Here is a 13,303-nt window from a genome sequence, read left to right on the forward strand (position 1 = left end):
TATATATATATTCTCCTGTGCAATGTAAATACTGGCTGCTTTATTTTTACACTGCAATTTAGATTTCAGTCTGAACACACCCCACCCAAATCTAACTCTCTCTGCACATGTTACATCTGCCCCCATGGCTAGATTAAGGGTTTTGGAGGCACAGGGCAATGGAGATTGTGGGGTACCCTCACTAGTAATGTTGCTGCAAAAGCACCCCCGCCCCACCCTTCCCCCTCTCACAGATACACAGATGTAGAGGCCCCCACAACTAATGTCGCTGGCAAAGCTGAAACTCCCATACCTCCCGGCGACACAGACACACACACACCCGAACGGAGATGGTCACTCATGGCAGTGAAGCCCAAGCAGCACATGTTGTTGTCTTCAAGTCGCTGTCTGGCGGGACTTCCCTTCCCTATCCCGCAAGACTGAGTGTGCAGGGGTTCCACTGCAGCACTGTTATGAAACAGCTCAGCTACCGGAGATGAAAAATGCACTGTGTGTGGGCCCCCGTGACAGCCACCCCTCCCCTAATCTGGCCCTATCTGCCCCACCTGCAGTGCAACATGGTTTTGCCCAGTTGCTCGCTTTTTAACTTTGCTTACAAACATGAATCAGGCCCTGTATACAGTCTTGTATATACTGTATTTGGACATTGATTCTAGGGGGAAAAAATAGGGCAACTACATCTCAACAGGTGTGCATTTATATGTTTGCATACATATAACTCAAATCTTACATGTTATATACTGTACTGTATTACATACTTTGCAGATACTTTAGACTTTATTTAAAGGAAGTTAACTATCGGCAATAGAGCATAAATAAGGTGCGATAACAGTTTGCTACCATTGCATCATAGAGCCCATGGCAGCTTCATGTACAGACAATAAAGATACAAGTAAGAGCAGAGAGACCCCCATCCTGTACATTGCCCTAGCTAGCCAAGTAGGTTAGACGGGTCAGTCGATAAACAAAAGGACGTAATCAAGTATGTGAAATTATTTATACTGAGCAGCATCGCAAAACAAATACAAAGTACAAAAAGGACATTTTTACAGTAAATGTATTTCTCTTTATAATGACCACACCAAACAAGGGTCTCAAAGGACTGAAATTCCTGTTTAATCATCTGCAGTGGGGTCAAATAGTGATAAAAACAAAACACCAAGATAATTCACGGGTTCTACAACTTGTATTTAGGAGACAAGTCTATTAAAGAACCTAATTTCAGGAGTGTTTAGTAGAGATGAGCGCCTGAAATTTTTCGGGTTTTGTGTTTTGGTTTTGGGTTCGGTTCCGCGGCCGTGTTTTGGGTTCGAACGCGTTTTGGCAAAACCTCACCGAATTTTTTTTGTCGGATTCGGGTGTGTTTTGGATTCGGGTGTTTTTTTCAAAAAACACTAAAAAACAGCTTAAATCATAGAATTTGGGGGTCATTTTGATCCCAAAGTATTATTAACCTCAAAAACCATAATTTACACTCATTTTCAGTCTATTCTGAATACCTCACACCTCACAATATTATTTTTAGTCCTAAAATTTGCACCGAGGTCGCTGTGTGAGTAAGATAAGCGACCCTAGTGGCCGACACAAACACCGGGCCCATCTAGGAGTGGCACTGCAGTGTCACGCAGGATGTCCCTTCCAAAAAACCCTCCCCAAACAGCACATGACGCAAAGAAAAAAAGAGGCGCAATGAGGTAGCTGTGTGAGTAAGATTAGCGACCCTAGTGGCCGACACAAACACCGGGCCCATCTAGGAGTGGCACTGCAGTGTCACGCAGGATGTCCCTTCCAAAAAACCCTCCCCAAACAGCACATGACGCAAAGAAAAAAAGAGGCGCAATGAGGTAGCTGACTGTGTGAGTAAGATTAGCGACCCTAGTGGCCGACACAAACACCGGGCCCATTTAGGAGTGGCACTGCAGTGTCACGCAGGATGTCCCTTCCAAAAAACCCTCCCCAATCAGCACATGATGCAAAGAAAAAGAAAAAAGAGGTGCAAGATGGAATTGTCCTTGGGCCCTCCCACCCACCCTTATGTTGTATAAACAAAACAGGACATGCACACTTTAACCAACCCATCATTTCAGTGACAGGGTCTGCCACACGACTGTGACTGATATGACGGGTTGGTTTGGACCCCCCCCAAAAAAGAAGCAATTAATCTCTCCTTGCACAAACTGGCTCTACAGAGGCAAGATGTCCACCTCATCATCACCCTCCGATATATCACCGTGTACATCCCCCTCCTCACAGATTATCAATTCGTCCCCACTGGAATCCACCATCTCAGCTCCCTGTGTACTTTGTGGAGGCAATTGCTGCTGGTCAATGTCTCCGCGGAGGAATTGATTATAATTCATTTTAATGAACATCATCTTCTCCACATTTTCTGGATGTAACCTCGTACGCCGATTGCTGACAAGGTGAGCGGCGGCACTAAACACTCTTTCGGAGTACACACTTGTGGGAGGGCAACTTAGGTAGAATAAAGCCAGTTTGTGCAAGGGCCTCCAAATTGCCTCTTTTTCCTGCCAGTATAAGTACGGACTGTGTGACGTGCCTACTTGGATGCGGTCACTCATATAATCCTCCACCATTCTATCAATGTTGAGAGAATCATATGCAGTGACAGTAGACGACATGTCCGTAATCGTTGTCAGGTCCTTCAGTCCGGACCAGATGTCAGCATCAGCAGTCGCTCCAGACTGCCCTGCATCACCGCCAGCGGGTGGGCTCGGAATTCTGAGCCTTTTCCTCGCACCCCCAGTTGCGGGAGAATGTGAAGGAGGAGATGTTGACAGGTCGCGTTCCGCTTGACTTGACAATTTTGTCACCAGCAGGTCTTTCAACCCCAGCAGACTTGTGTCTGCCGGAAAGAGAGATCCAAGGTAGGCTTTAAATCTAGGATCGAGCACGGTGGCCAAAATGTAGTGCTCTGATTTCAACAGATTGACCACCCGTGAATCCTTGTTAAGCGAATTAAGGGCTCCATCCACAAGTCCCACATGCCTAGCGGAATCGCTCCGTGTTAGCTCCTCCTTCAATGTCTCCAGCTTCTTCTGCAAAAGCCTGATGAGGGGAATGACCTGACTCAGGCTGGCAGTGTCTGAACTGACTTCACGTGTGGCAAGTTCAAAGGGCATCAGAACCTTGCACAACGTTGAAATCATTCTCCACTGCGCCTGAGACAGGTGCATTCCACCTACTATATCGTGCTCAATTGTATAGGCTTGAATGGCCTTTTGCTGCTCCTCCAACCTCTGAAGCATATAGAGGGTTGAATTCCACCTCGTTACCACTTCTTGCTTCAGATGATGGCAGGGCAGGTTCAGTAGTCTTTGGTGGTGCTCCAGTCTTCTGTACGTGGTGCCTGTACGCCGAAAGTGTCCCGCAATTCTTCTGGCCACCGACAGCATCTCTTGCACGCCCCTGTCGTTTTTTAAAAAATTCTGCACCACCAAATTCAAGGTATGTGCAAAACATGGGACGTGCTGGAATTTGCCCATATTTAATGCACACACAATATTGCTGGCGTTGTCCGATGCCACAAATCCACAGGAGAGTCCAATTGGGGTAAGCCATTCCGCGATGATCTTCCTCAGTTGCCGTAAGAGGTTTTCAGCTGTGTGCGTATTCTGGAAAGCGGTGATACAAAGCGTAGCCTGCCTAGGAAAGAGTTGGCGTTTGCGAGATGCTGCTACTGGTGCCGCCGCTGCTGTTCTTGCGGCGGGAGTCCATACATCTACCCAGTGGGCTGTCACAGTCATATAGTCCTGACCCTGCCCTGCTCCACTTGTCCACATGTCCGTGGTTAAGTGGACATTGGGTACAACTGCATTTTTTAGGACACTGGTGAGTCTTTTTCTGACGTCCGTGTACATTCTCGGTATCGCCTGCCTAGAGAAGTGGAACCTAGATGGTATTTGGTAACGGGGGCACACTGCCTCAATAAATTGTCTAGTTCCCTGTGAACTAACGGCGGATACCGGACGCACGTCTAACACCAACATAGTTGTCAAGGCCTCAGTTATCCGCTTTGCAGCAGGATGACTGCTGTGATATTTCATCTTCCTCGCAAAGGACTGTTGAACAGTCAATTGCTTACTGGAAGTAGTACAAGTGGGCTTACGACTTCCCCTCTGGGATGACCATCGACTCCCAGCAGCAACAACAGCAGCGCCAGCAGCAGTAGGCGTTACACGCAAGGATGCATCGGAGGAATCCCAGGCAGGAGAGGAATCGTCAGAATTGCCAGTGACATGGCCTGCAGGACTATTGGCATTCCTGGGGAAGGAGGAAATTGACACTGAGGGAGTTGGTGGGGTGGTTTGCGTGAGCTTGGTTACAAGAGGAAGGGATTTACTGGTCAGTGGACTGCTTCCGCTGTCACCCAAAGTTTTTGAACTTGTCACTGACTTATTATGAATGCGCTGCAGGTGACGTATAAGGGAGGATGTTCCGAGGTGGTTAACGTCCTTACCCCTACTTATTACAGCTTGACAAAGGGAACACACGGCTTGACACCTGTTGTCCGCATTTCTGGTGAAATACCTCCACACCGAAGAGCTGATTTTTTTGGTATTTTCACCTGGCATGTCAACGGCCATATTCCTCCCACGGACAACAGGTGTCTCCCCGGGTGCCTGACTTAAACAAACCACCTCACCATCAGAATCCTCCTGGTCAATTTCCTCCCCAGCGCCAGCAACACCCATATCCTCCTCATCCTGGTGTACTTCAACACTGACATCTTCAATCTGACTATCAGGAACTGGACTGCGGGTGCTCCTTCCAGCACTTGCAGGGGGCGTGCAAATGGTGGAAGGCGCATGCTCTTCACGTCCAGTGTTGGGAAGGTCAGGCATCGCAACCGACACAATTGGACTCTCCTTGTGGATTTGGGATTTCGAAGAATGCACAGTTCTTTGCTGTGCTGCTTTTGCCAGCTTGAGTCTTTTCATTTTTCTAGCGAGAGGCTGAGTGCTTCCATCCTCATGTGAAGCTGAACCACTAGCCATGAACATAGGCCAGGGCCTCAGCCGTTCCTTGCCACTCCGTGTCGTAAATGGCATATTGGCAAGTTTACGCTTCTCCTCCGACAATTTTATTTTAGGTTTTGGAGTCCTTTTTTTTCTGATATTTGGTGTTTTGGATTTGACATGCTCTGTACTATGACATTGGGCATCGGCCTTGGCAGACGACGTTGCTGGCATTTCATCGTCTCGGCCATGACTAGTGGCAGCAGCTTCAGCACGAGGTGGAAGTGGATCTTGATCTTTCCCTAATTTTGGAACCTCAACATTTTTGTTCTCCATATTTTAATAGGCACAACTAAAAGGCACCTCAGGTAAACAATGGAGATGGATACTAGTATACAATTATGGACTGCCTGCCGAGTGCAGACACAGAGGTAGCCACAGCCGTGAACTACCGTACTGTACTGTGTCTGCTGCTAATATAGACTGGTTGATAAAGAGATGTCTATGTAACTATGTATGTATAAAGAAGAAAGAAAAAAAAACCACGGTTAGGTGGTATACAATTATGGACGGACTGCCTGCCGAGTGCAGACACAGAGGTAGCCACAGCCGTGAACTACCGTACTGTACTGTGTCTGCTGCTAATATAGACTGGTTGATAAAGAGATGTCGTAGTAGTATGTATGTATGTATAAAGAAGAAAAAAAAACCACGGTTAGGTGGTATATACAATTATGGACGGGCTGCCGAGTGCCGACACAGAGGTAGCCACAGCCGTGAACTACCGCACTGTACTGTGTCTGCTGCTAATATATAGACTGGTTGATAAAGAGATAGTATACTCGTAACTAGTATGTATGTATAAAGAAAGAAAAAAAAACCACGGTTAGGTGGTATATACAATTATGGACGGGCTGCCGAGTGCCGACACAGAGGTAGCCACAGCCGTGAACTACCGCACTGTACTGTGTCTGCTGCTAATATATAGACTGGTTGATAAAGAGATAGTATACTCGTAACTAGTATGTATGTATAAAGAAAGAAAAAAAAAAACCACGGTTAGGTGGTATATACAATTATGGACGGGCTGCCGAGTGCCGACACAGAGGTAGCCACAGCCGTGAACTACCGCACTGTACTGTGTCTGCTGCTAATATATAGACTGGTTGATAAAGAGATAGTATACTCGTAACTAGTATGTATGTATAAAGAAAGAAAAAAAAAACCACGGTTAGGTGGTATATACAATTATGGACGGGCTGCCGAGTGCCGACACAGAGGTAGCCACAGCCGTGAACTACCGCACTGTACTGTGTCTGCTGCTAATATAGACTGGTTGATAAAGAGATAGTATACTCGTAACTAGTATGTATGTATAAAGAAAGAAAAAAAAACCACGGTTAGGTGGTATATACAATTATGGACGGGCTGCCGAGTGCCGACACAGAGGTAGCCACAGCCGTGAACTACCTCACTGTACTGTGTCTGCTGCTAATATAGACTGGTTGATAAAGAGATAGTATACTCGTAACTAGTATGACTATAAAGAAAGAAAAAAAAACCACGGTTAGGTGGTATATACAATTATGGACGGGCTGCCGAGTGCCGACACAGAGGTAGCCACAGCCGTGAACTACCGCACTGTACTGTGTCTGCTGCTAATATAGACTGGTTGATAAAGAGATAGTATACTACTAATATTATATATACTGGTGGTCAGGTCACTGGTCACTAGTCACACTGGCAGTGGCACTCCTGCAGCAAAAGTGTGCACTGTTTAATTTTAATATAATATTATGTACTCCTGGCTCCTGCTATAACCTATAACTGGCACTGCAGTGCTCCCCAGTCTCCCCCACAATTATAAGCTGTGTGAGCTGAGCACAGTCAGATATATATATACATTGATGCAGCACACTGGGCTGAGCAGTGCACACAGATATGGTATGTGACTGAGTCACTGTGTGTATCGTTTTTTTCAGGCAGAGAACGGATATATTAAATAAAACAAACAACTGCACTGTCTGGTGGTCACTGTGGTCGTCAGTCACTAAACTCTGCACTCTCTTCTACAGTATCACAGCCTCAGGTCAATATCTCTCTCTCTCTCTCAACCCTAATCTAAATGGAGAGGACGCCAGCTACGTCCTCTCCCTATCAATCTCAATGCACGTGTGAAAATGGCGGCGACGCGCGGCTCCTTATATAGAATCCGAGTCTCGCGAGAATCCGACAGCGTCATGATGACGTTCGGGCGCGCTCGGGTTAACCGAGCAAGGCGGGAGGATCCGAGTCTGCTCGGACCCGTGAAAAAAACATGAAGTTCGTGCGGGTTCAGATTCAGAGAAACCGAACCCGCTCATCTCTAGTGTTTAGTGATAGAAGCATTTATGTAGCTGATCTTTCCAATTCTTAATACTCAAGTCTACACCAGAAAAAAAGAAAATTAAAATAAACACACAGCAAAAAATTTAAATAATTAAATACTGTCAAAAACTAAAGCAGCATACACACTAGACTAGTCTAGTGTTTCCCCTCCCGGTCCGGACGGTCACCCGTACACAATGAGCGATATGACCGTTCATATCGCTCAGTGACATCACGCAGCGTCCGGCCATGCATGCAGCTCCTGGACGACAGTCCAGATAGAGCATGCATGCACTGCCGACAGTGAGGATCGTTGCCGATTCGTGGGGCCGCCCATTGATCAGCGACATACACACTTGCCGAGAAAATAAGCGCTGTCGCTCAGGAAGGGGGAAAATGAGCAACGTTGCTCATTTTCTCGGCAAGTGTGTACACACCGTAAGAGCTATGGCGGGTTAGCGTTGGTCAGACCCCAATTATAGGAGTGAGACCAAAGAAGACGACAGACAAGGTTTTTCTGTTCTATACAGTGAATAAAAAACGTATATATGGGATGGGAATATTCGTGTAAATGGTAAAGCATCACTTTCTCTAACATGCACTATAGGAATTTGTTTCATATTTTGATGCATTTATAAATCTGATGACAATTTGTTCATTATTTTCTGGTGTCCGCTAATTCTCCTGTTAGAAAGATGCGACTGGTGTGAGCATCTGCATAACGGAAACTGCCATGACATGTCTGTGACACAGCATAGGTTTTCATGACTCAAACAGCAGTCTGCAAGTACAGGCACCAGCAGCACAAGTTACTGCACCAGAGACTGCATTCTCCACAGTCCGTGTCTAAAGTAAGAAAAATGTTCTTGGCTGATCTATCAGTCACGTAGTTCAACAATGAGGGAGTGGCACCAGCTTTACTGTAGTCACATTTATAGTGAATATAAAATAAATTACTCAATATTCCAATGTGCAATCTGAAAAGCATTTTGTAACATAATTACAATTTTCCTGAAGGAATTCATTATATATATGAATATTTCTGAAAGGGCAATTTATGATTTGCCATTTAACAGTTTTAACTCTTTGTTGTCTCAGGGGTGAGACACAAAGCAGAAGCAAGCTGTGTGGAGAAACATCTTTGTGAATCATGATGAAACTCATACTGGAATACAATCTCTAGCTACCACACAGGAAATGCTGGTTTCTCATAAAGTTTGCAGTCACTTGTTTTGTTAACAATATTTGTCCTGTTTTAATGGTTCATTACCAGCAATGTCTGTTAATGCTGTAGATGTCACTTTTTATTGACCAAGCGCTTGTTCCTTGTTTCACAACACAGGCACTTTGCTCAAAAAATTCCTATTCTGCTCTTCTGAAAATGTGCAGGGGTTGGATTATACCCAAAGAAGCATCTCTTTTTTGAATCAGCACCGGGCTCCACTAGCTGGGGAGATAATGCCACAGCCGGGGGACACTTTTATACCGGTCCCTGCGGCCGTGGCATTAAATACCCAACTAGTCACCCCTGGCCGGGGTACCCTGGAGGAGTGGGGACACCTTAAATCAAGGGTTCCCCCCCTCCAGCCACCCAAGGGCCAGGGGTGAAGCCCGAGGCTGTCCCCCCCCCCCCCGCCCCCCATCCAAGGGCTGCGGATGGGGGGGCTGATAGCCATGTGTAAAAATGAAAGAATATAGTTTTTTTGCAGAAGAACTACAAGTCCCAGCAAGCCTCCCCCGCAAGCTGGTACTTGGAGAAACACAAGTACCAGCATGCAGGGGGGGGGGGGGGGGGGCGGGGGGGATGGGCCCGCTGGTACCTATAGTTTTTCTGCAAAAAAAATACCCAAATAAAAACAGGACACAGAGACCGTGAAAGTAAAACTTTATTACATACATGCCGACACACACATACTTACCTATGTTCACACGCCGACTCTCTCCACGTCTCCAAGATGAATCCATGGGGTACCTGTAAATAAAATTATACTCGCCTAAATCCAGTGTCCTGTTCTTTTTTTGTAATCCACGTACTTGGCAAAAAAACAAACCGCATTTACCCGATCCACACGGACTGAACGGGGTCCCATGTTTACACACATTTTTTTTCCAGAGTTTTAACTCATTCCCACCCCTTCCCACTGAAAGCCATGCTCTCTCAATTTTAGTCAGTTAAAAAAAATATATTATTTTTAAAAATATATAAATAATAGTTGTGTCTCCTAATAGACAAACAGAGTACCTAATCCCTTCTAATATAATTAGATATGCTATTAGCAATAAAAAAAAAAAAAAACACAAAAAAATGTTTTACATTTTTTTTTATTAGATTCCGCCAGCAAAGTGAGGCGGATTGAAATAGACGAATTTACTGTTGAAAAGCACTGTTGTCGAATCGACATTTTTCAATTGAATATACTTTTGTCGAAAAGCCGCATTTTTACCATTGCAGACATGTCGAATTTGCGAACTGTCGAAATTCAAAAAATCTAATCTGAAAAAAGTCAGGTTTTTTTGTCGAAAAAGTACTGTATTGCATTGTCAAATTTTTTTTTTTCGAAAATGGCCAGTTTTTCAACTTTTTTGGCAATTCGACCGCAATTGCATATACCCCATCATGTCTATGGATGGCCATTGGCTATTGATAGATGGTTAGCAATTTTCAATGGTTTGATGGTCAATGGTTTTGCCATGGTTAGCAGAGGTTCAATGGTCCTCTGCCATCGATGGCACATTGGGCACGTCCCATAGTGATGCCATCCTTATCTTACTGGCCCGCTGAGTCCCACTCCCCACTCAGAGCTGCTGCGTTGATGGTTAACTGCAGTCTATGTAACAGTCCTAAAGTAGGTGGAACTGTACAGTACCTTGCTTACTTTTTGGACCTATAGTAGGATAGAGGATACAAGGGGGAAAAACCTTAAAACAGGAAAGCTGCTGCAATGCCTGAGGACTGTTGTTATAGCGGCAAAATATCAGGATACAGGGCGTTCAATAACCATATAAAAAGGTATATCTTTACACAATTAGTGCTATTCTTTGGTCATATATGGGGCTTTCAGTATCATATGCATTCATTTCCATTAATTGTACCTTGGCAGTATTGTTTTCCTCCCCAACACACTACCAGTCATGGTGAATAACTTCCTGTTCGTTACACCTCCGTTCACTGGGAACCAGGAATGTGCTGTTGAGCAGAAAGCTAAATCACAATATTTCAGAAAATGCTTTGTGATTAATGGTGGACTTACTTAGCAAAATAGAAATAAAATGATGTAATTGTCCTTTAAAATAAACTAAATGTCTTCTTTATTACCAATACATTGGTTTTAAAGCACATTTGACATAAGGAACTGTATCCAAGTACTGCACATTCACAAGTTCAAATTCCTCCACACTGCCAAATACGTGTCCTGACAAATCCGACCTCTGCTCCTTTTGCATTCTCAGTTGCAGGTCACAATGTGCCTTTGACAGTAGAACTGGAAATGTCTTGAATAACTTACAAATGAAAAAAGGAGGAGTTCTACTTAACCAAATATTCATACTCCATTAAATATATTTTGTTATATTTACAACATTCACAATTTGTACAGCAGTGTTTGGTTAACAATATTGAGGTACAAAGGAATAATATTAGACTAAGCATATTGTCACGGGTACATAGTGGTCTTACAGCTGCCACAAGCATGAAGAGTTAGGAAGATGCAAGGTGGGTAAATTTCCTCATAATAACAGTATAAGTCTGCCCCCAAGTCCCTTAATGTTTGGAACTTGGGATGCTCTAAATTCCAGAAAGCAAAAAAAAACAAAAAAAAAAAACTGGTGTTGAAATCCTGAAGTCCCAAGGTTTCTGCATAATTGGACCTACAGTATATTGGTACTGCATATACTAATACTCAATTTTAAAATAATTGAAAATACTTGGATACGTGGGAGACTTCTATATAAATAGTGACTGCCTAAAAGCATTCTTGAGCAAAAAGTCAAAACAAAAAGCATAGGACCAGGCAAGGACAGTCTTATCAGAGAGTAGCAGCTTCCATTTCAAAGTGCCTCCAATGCGTTTCGATCAGCTTGGCTGTTTATCAAGGCTGCCTTGATTAAAAAAAAGCCAAGCTGCTCAAAATGCGCCGGCGGCACTTTGAAGTGAAGCTGCAACTCTCTGATAAGACGGTCCTTGCCTGGTCCTATGCGCCTTGGAGCCCAGCAGAGTATCTTATCCAGAGAACACTGTGTTTAACACCAGTGGCTCCCTACTCAGTCCGGGTTAAACTCGGTCTTCTGAACTAAAGTATATACAGTAGATTGCTGTCCTATTGTTTAGTGCAATATTTATGTGATTTTATAATCACTCATCATTCATATGCATCTTTATTCATTCTATTTAATATGCGTTTGTTAAAGTATATATATTTTTTCTAAATATTAGTTTGGAAACTATTAAGCTATTAATACCTCAGGGGAAATTGTAAGACAATGGTTGTACTTCCATAACTAGACATTGATTTCAAAGTAAATATATTCCCAACATGAAAACAAACCACCTGGTGAGGACACACAATTAGAAGACATCAGCTTCTATAGTGACATTAGATATGGTGGCACTGCTAAAACAACTCCCAGCTGAGTATTACTGGAATGAAAGCACACGGTTAGTGTAGCATGGCTCGGGAAAGGGGCAAGCTCATTCGCAAAATATATTTTTCTTAATTCACATGTTGGGACTAATCTGGATTTACAAGGATCTCAGTGCATCTCTAGTTTATGGAAATCACATGCATATGCCTGTATGTGCAGTTGAGCATTTCAGTAAGTGCGAGGACACATAACTGCCCTGACTCATGGAAGCGCCATCAAAGTCTCATGGGCGTGTATCAAAGGTTCCATGGAAGTTGTACTTTCAGGTTGGAAGCCTGTGTCTGACCTCTAGCAACTTGCATGGGACTAGTGCACATGCAGACACTAATGATGACGTTGCAGTGGGCAGACAGCATGGGTTTCCACTTGCACACAAACCCCCAAATTGGTTAAATGGTGTATTGCACTCGCTAGTAAATCAGGCTTTTGAATCTGTCCGCAACTACAGCCACAGCCAGGATCAGCCCATTATGGTAAATACGCTGCAATGAAATTCTGAGTGCTGATAATAAGGGGATTCTATTTAGAATCCTATGAACAATTCCCATCTTATGGATTTTATTTGGAGATCATGCGACTGTAGATTAACCTTATGGTAAAATCTCAATTGTTTTGTGAAAGGACAGCCATGGTTGACATCAAATGAGCCCAGTAATATTTCTATTCGTCCTAGTAACAGTTTCTGAGGTTGGAAAAAAGACTATTTGTCCATCGAGTTCAACCTATTGGTGGTCTCCTACACTGTATTATTTTATTAGAACTAATTTTATACGTTTAAAATGATGTGGAAAATGGCCGTTATTTAATTATTTATTTTAAATATAGTGCGCGATCTACCCACCATAACCCTGTATATCCTTATCCATTAAGAGTTTATCTAGCCCATTCTTAAGTGTTAACAGAGTTAGCCATTACCACTCTCTCAGGTAGGGAGTTCCAAACACGTACTGTCCTTACCATGAAGAAACCTTTTCGTCTCATTGTGCGAAATCTACTGTTCTCTAACCTAAGCGGGTGTTCACGAGTCCTCTGTGTTGATCTTACCTAAAACAGATCCTCTGCTAGTTCTGTGTATTGTCTCCTTGTAAGTGTTGATCATGTCCCCTCTTAATCTCCTCTTTTCCAATGTGCACATGCCTAGATTAGCAAGCCTTTCCTCGTATTCTAGCTTTTCCATCCCCTTGATCAGTTTGGTTGCACGCTTCTGAACCTTTTCTAGTTCCAGAATATCCTTTTTGTAGTATGGTGCCCAAAACTGGGCACAAGGGTGGTCATTCAGAGTTGTTCGCTCGGTAAATTTCTTCGCATCGCAGCGA

The sequence above is a fragment of the Pseudophryne corroboree genome, chromosome 5, assembly GCF_028390025.1.
Source record: "Pseudophryne corroboree isolate aPseCor3 chromosome 5, aPseCor3.hap2, whole genome shotgun sequence".
Lineage (NCBI taxonomy): Eukaryota > Metazoa > Chordata > Amphibia > Anura > Myobatrachidae > Pseudophryne > Pseudophryne corroboree.